The sequence below is a fragment of the Elaeis guineensis genome, chromosome 9 (assembly GCF_000442705.2).
Source record: "Elaeis guineensis isolate ETL-2024a chromosome 9, EG11, whole genome shotgun sequence".
NCBI classification, from domain to species: Eukaryota; Viridiplantae; Streptophyta; class Magnoliopsida; order Arecales; family Arecaceae; genus Elaeis; species Elaeis guineensis.
Window position 1 is genome coordinate 57,934,980 of NC_026001.2, and position 6,476 is coordinate 57,941,455.

At 39.8% G+C, this 6,476-nt stretch overlaps 1 pseudogene; it reads right to left on the bottom strand.

Annotated features, from left to right (window-relative positions):
- Positions 1-4,433: 4,433 nt before the first annotated feature.
- Positions 4,434-4,531, bottom strand: LOC140851886 (small nucleolar RNA R71; annotated as a pseudogene).
- Positions 4,532-6,476: the final 1,945 nt, after the last annotated feature.

Sequence of the window (6,476 nt, forward strand, 5' to 3'; positions counted from 1 at the left end):
CGATCCGATAGAGTACCACGTCAGCCGGACAGATACTACGGTTTCTTGGTCTGGGATGGTGATCCCATCAAACTTGATGAGAATAATGAGGATCCGATCACCTATATGGATGCTATGCAGAGACCTGATTCGAGAAATGGCTTGAAGCCATGAAATCCGAAATGGAGTCCATGAAGGTCAACGATGTATGACATTGGTTGACCCACCTGAAGGGGTTAAACCCATTGGGTGTAAATGGGTCTTCAAAAGGAAGAGGGGCGCAGACGGAAAGGTAGAGACCTATAAAGCCCGTCTGGTTGCCAAGGGGTATCGTCAACATTATGGTATTGACTATGACGAGACATTTTCCCCTGTGGCAATGCTCAAATCTATTCGGATAATGCTTGCAGTAGCTGCCCATTTGGATTATGAGATCTGGCAGATGGATGTAAAGACAGCTTTTCTGAATGGAGAGCTGACTGAAGAGGTGTATATGATACAACCTGAAGGGTTTACATCCACAGATGAGTCCAAGGTGTGCAAGCTTCAGAGATCCATTTATGGACTGAAGCAAGCATCTCGGAGTTGGAACATGCATTTTGATAAGGTGATCAAAACGTATGGCTTCATTAAGAATGGAGAAGAGCCCTGCATCTATAAATGGGCAAATGGTCCAGTTGTGGTATTCCTTGTCTTGTACGTGGATGACATTCTCTTAATCGGGAATGACATCCCCGCACTACAGGGAATAAAAGTTTGGTTGTCATCACAGTTCTCCATGAAGACTTGGGTGAACCATCCTACATCCTAGGGATGAAGATCTATAGGGATAGATCTAAAAGGATGCTTGGGTTATCCCAGTCCATGTACATAGACACTGTGCTGAAGAGGTTCAGCATGGAGAATTCCAAGAAGGGCTATCTACCGATAGGCCATGGAATTTCTCTCTCTAAGAAGGATTGTCCGACAACTCCTGAAGAGAGAGAGCGTATGAGTAGAGTCCCATATGCTTTAGTCGTGGGATCTATCATGTACGCCATGACATGTACAAGACCAGATGTGGCATACTCACTAGGAGTAGTGAGTAGATACCAATCTGATCCTAGAGAAAATCACTGGAAAGTGGTTAAAGCCATCCTTAAGTATTTAAGAAATACTAAGGACCAATGGTTGGTTAATGGCGAGTCAGATCTGAAACTTATGGGGTTCACAGACTCTAGCTTCCAATCTGACCATGATGACAGCAGGAGCGTGTCGGGTTATATCTTTACTCTGAATGGTGGAGCCATCTGCTGGAAGAGTTCCAAGCAGCATACTATGGTAGACTCTGTTTGTGAAGCGGAGTATATCGCAGCATCAGATGCCGCGAAGGAGGCTGTGTGGCTGAGAAAATTCATCAACGAGCTCGGAGTAGCACCCTCCCTCGATGGTCCGGTCCTGCTCTATTGCGACAGCACTGGTGCCATAGCTCAGGCGAAGGAACCCAAAGCACATCAGCGGACAAAGCACATCTTGCGCCGCTTCCACCTGGTCCGGGAGATCGTGGATCGAGGTGACGTCGACCTTCAGAAGATCGACGAAAAAGAGAACCTAGCCGACCCTGATAAACACTTAATTTAAGTATTTTAAATTAAGAAATTATATTTAATTTATCTTATTTATTAAGAATTTGATGTTTCTTTCGATGTTTTACAGGAAAGGTGATCGCTGATACAAAGAGTCCGATTCATAGATCAAAAAGATTCAAGTTTGAAGAAAATTGGACTTAAAATAAAATTAAAATAAAAGAAAGACACATCTGGTATTATAGAAAATGAAGATACTATGCAAGGAATCTAAAAAGGATATAGAAGTCATTATTAATGAACTTTTGTATCCTTTTGGAATATACAAAAAAAGGTTCACGTGAATAATGCTGGGCGCATGAAGTCTGGCGCGCGTGATGTGAATCCAAAAGAAGAAATTGTGGGACGCGCGCGTGAAGGTTGGCAACACGAGCTCGTGGGCGCGCGTGAACGCGCGGATGCTGGCAGGACGCGGCACGGACACGGCAGGACGCGGAACGCGTGAGGCAGGACGCGGGCAGGCGCGCACTGCAGACACAGTGGCGAGCAAATTAAAGAAAAAATTTTTATTTGGAAATATTTCAAGTGGAAAGATTTGTATTTTTTTTAGTCCCACATCGGAAAACCATGTAAAACTCCTCCCCCTAATATCTATAAAAGGCTTTTGTACTCCCATTAGAGGGAGAGCCCAGAAATTCTTCTAGAGCCTTGCATAGAGGAATAGAAAAGGACTACTTCATGAGCAGCTAGGCTAGCAGTCTCGGGAGTGGAGAAGAAATTTTATAACGACACAGAGATGGTTTATTGTTCTAAACTTTCCTGTATTTCTTCATATGCAATAAAGATTATGCTTTTTATTTAAATTGTCATGAGTTCTTTATTTGCTCCCTATCATATGCTTTTATTTATGCTTTCTTGTTAGATTAATATTAGGAACAACTTTTACTTTCCGGAGATGCATCGTGATCTACGGATACGGGGCGTGCCGAGGAAAGAAGAGTTGTGTACCTAGTCTTTCCGGAGACGCGCCGTGATCTACGGGTACGGAGCGTGCCGAGGAAAATAGGTATTTTTCCTAAGATTAATCATATCTATTTAGTTAAAAAAGAGATACAACTCTGCTAGTGCAAATTAATTCAAAACTCCCGAGCTCTTTATTTTTTTAATTACCTAAATTTTACGATAATTTATTTTCTAAATCAAAAACAACGCTTCTTTCTTTTACCTTGCAATTTCAACTTAGCCCAAGGTCCCTGAGGATACGATCTCGACTCATCCTACCTACATAGTGAGTAGAGTTATTTTTGGTGCTATCAACGACTAGGCATCAAATTTTGGCGCCGTTGTCGGGGATCTTGGCACGGTTGAATTAAAAAAAAAATTGAAAAAAAAATAAAAAAAAAAATTTAATTTTTTTTAAAAAAAAAAAAATACTTTTCAGTTTTTATTTCTCATTTTAAATTTTTTTTTCAGTGCTTTCTGGCTAAATAATCTTATTTGCATAATTACAGAATTACCTTGCATAACTAATTTACTATTTAGAATTTTGCTGCTTAGAATAATTTGCTACTTTTCATAGCCCAGTAATTTATTGCTTTTTAGACTTAATCACTTAAATTTATTTTCTTGCAAAATTAAAAAAAAAAATTAAAAAAAAATATATAAAAAGATAAAATTATATAAAAAAAAAAAAAAAAAACCACTGACATTTCATAACACTTAACTAAAATAGCGTAACCTCAAATATAAAAATTTCTAACCTGATTGGACACCTTGTTTCATTGCATTGCATCTCCATAATTGATCTTAAGGGCAATAACCCATTAACCAGATAAGGTGGAGATTTGATCACCCTTCCTTGGCCCATAAATCACTCCCTTGCATTTGCATAACCTAGACCTTAATTTAAAATCAACTAGATGTCAGCCTTAGGAATTTCGAGCTCAATAGGATAAGAAAGCTCTAGAGTTGAACCGAGTGCGGATTGGTTAATTGCTCGGTGTCTAAGGCAAGTGTAAAGAAAGTGATTTTCAATTGGTTCCGTTGACTGACCTGGCCAACTTAGTTGGTGTCTAAGGAAAGCAACGAGCAGGGAACCTCCCACATCTTACGCTTACCTGGTCGAGTCAGTTAGTCAGTCTTGAGCTTGGAGTGCTCAAAAGCAATCTTGAAAGTTAGGAGCTGTCTAGATCTAAGTTAACCTTAGGATAGAGAGTCTATGATTGTTTAAGTTGATTGCAATTAACATCTAAACATTAATTAATTTCTCCCTTTTCATAGATTTAAGATTCTTAGGTTCTTCTCTTTAGATTTTCTTCATTCTTTTCTCACTTTATTATAAAAATATATATTATAAAAAAAAAAAAAAAAAAATTCTGTGTGTGCTCTACAGTATAATTGTAAGGTGTATGCTTGGCCGTAGATCGTTACGACCAGAAATCCAACCTTTTGATCCAGAAATAGAAAGAACCTTTAGAGCCAACAGACATAAAAAGATGGACCGAAATCAGGAGAATGATCCACCCAAGCAATTGAAGGAGTACTTTACTCCTTCCACATATACCTACTCTCCTTGTATTCAAGTACCCCCTGTGGAGGCCACTCAATATGAAATTAAGTCCAGTATAATCCAAATGTTACCTTCATTTTATGGACTTAGTAATGAAGACCCTTATAAACATCTTGAAGAATTTCTTGAGATATGCTCAACTGTCAAAATTCACAACTTCTCCGATGATGCTCTTAGGTTGAAATTATTCCTTTTTCACTTAAGGACAAAGCCAAATACTGGCTACATACTTTGGATTCCATGACTATATCAACCTGGGACCAGCTGCAAGGAGAGTTTCTCAAGAAATATTTTCCCATAGGAAAAACGAATCAAATAAGAAAGCCATAACTAGTTTTTCCCAATTAGATGGAGAAATGTTTCATGAAACATGGGAAAGATTAAAGGATCTTATTAGAAAATATCCCCACCATGCTGTACCCAAGTGGCAGTTAATCTAATATTTTTATGATGGGCTCTCTGAAAGACATCGACAAATGGTCGATGCATCATGCGGTGGGACATTTATGCTGAAAAGTGAGGATGAGGCATGGCAACTGTTTGAAATTTTAAGTGAAAATTCATTACATCATATGTCTGCCTCCATTAGAGATAAACCCATGTTAAACTCAAAAAGAGGTGGAATATATGAAGTAGGAAATGCCATAGATATCCATCAAAAGGTAGATGAACTGTCCCAAAAATTAGATCGTCTTCTAAACACTGGACAATCCCCGATTCCACCTAATCCAATCCAAGAAGTTTGTGCATTGTGTGCAAGTCCAAATCATTTTGTTAGTGAATGCCCAGCCGCACCCCAATTTCCTGAGTTTGTGCACGAACAGGTTCAGCAAGTCCAACAAACTCGCAGACCAGGAAACGATCCATATTCGAACACTTATAACTCCGGCTGGAGAAACCATCCAAATTTTTCTTGGAGACCACAACCAGTGGTTGGTTCTGCCACACCTCGACCTCAATATCTAGACTCAACATATAGGCATGGACCATACCATCAATTTCAAAATATTCCTCAACCGTCTACTACTGGTCATAGCTCAGCTTTTGAGGAAAAAGTCCTGAAAGCACTAGAAAGATTAGAAGTCAACACTCAGACCCTTAACTCCCACACACAATCCATTGCTAAGCTAGAGACCCAAATAGGTCAACTAGCAACTGCATTCAGTAGGAGGGAAGGAGGAAAATTACCTAGCCAATCAGAGAGCAACCCAAGAGGGCAATTTGTGATTGAGAGTTCTAATACCCCAGAAGCTTTTTCTGAACATGCCAAATCAATCATGACTCTGAGAAGTGGGAAGGTCATTGAACACACTAGTAAAACCAATGAGACCGACCCTAAATCTCTAACCGAATCCAAATCACCCAAGAACAAGGAGGACCTGAAAATAGAGAAGGAACCAACTGCACCGGAATCATCTTACTTGCCTAAAGCCCCATTTTCGGATGCCCTGAAAGCCCCTATTCCTGCAGATAAGAAGGGAGGAAAACTCGATGAGATGTTGGAATTGTTTAAGCAAGTCCAAATTAATCTTTCCCTTCTAGACGCAATCAAACAGGTCCCTGCTTATGCCAAATTTTTGAAGGATTTGTGCACCCAAAAACGTAAATCTAGATCACAAATTCCAAAGAAAGTACGTCTCACTGAACAGGCTAGTTCTGTCTTTCAGCATGCCACTCCTCCAAAGCTTAAGGACCCAGGAGCCCCCATCATTTCCTGTGTTATAGGAGATTATCACATTGAAAAAGCTCTTCTGGATTTAGGGGCAAGTGTGAATCTTTTACCTAGTTCGGTGTATGAACTTTTTGGATTTGGAGAACTGAAACCCACATCAGTCACATTACAGTTAGCCGACAGATCAATTAAAGAACCACGTGGAATGCTTGAGGATGTCTTGGTCAAGGTAGATGAGTTTTACTTTCCAGTTGATTTTCTGATTCTCGATATGGAATTAAGTGGCAACCCCAGACAAATTCCCATTATCTTAGGACGACCCTTCCTAGCTACGGCAAATGCATGCATTAATTGTAGGACAGGAGTCATGGATGTATCGTTTGGGAATAAGAACTAAGACTGAATGTGTTTGGTGCTTCCCAAGGACCATCAATGGATAGTTGCTTCGAAGTAGATACACTAGAAGATATTATAGAAGATGCAACACCCATAATTCTAGTACCAGACCCCTCAGATACTTGCTTGGCTCACTCTGGAGTGTGTGACTTTGAGGAATATAGGAAAGAAGTTAACATCTTGTTAGATACACCACATGATAAAACCACTCCTCCATGGACAATCAAGTATGAGCCATTGCCCACATTAGCCAGTACACCAATAGTCCCATCTTTAGAATCACCACCTACGTTAG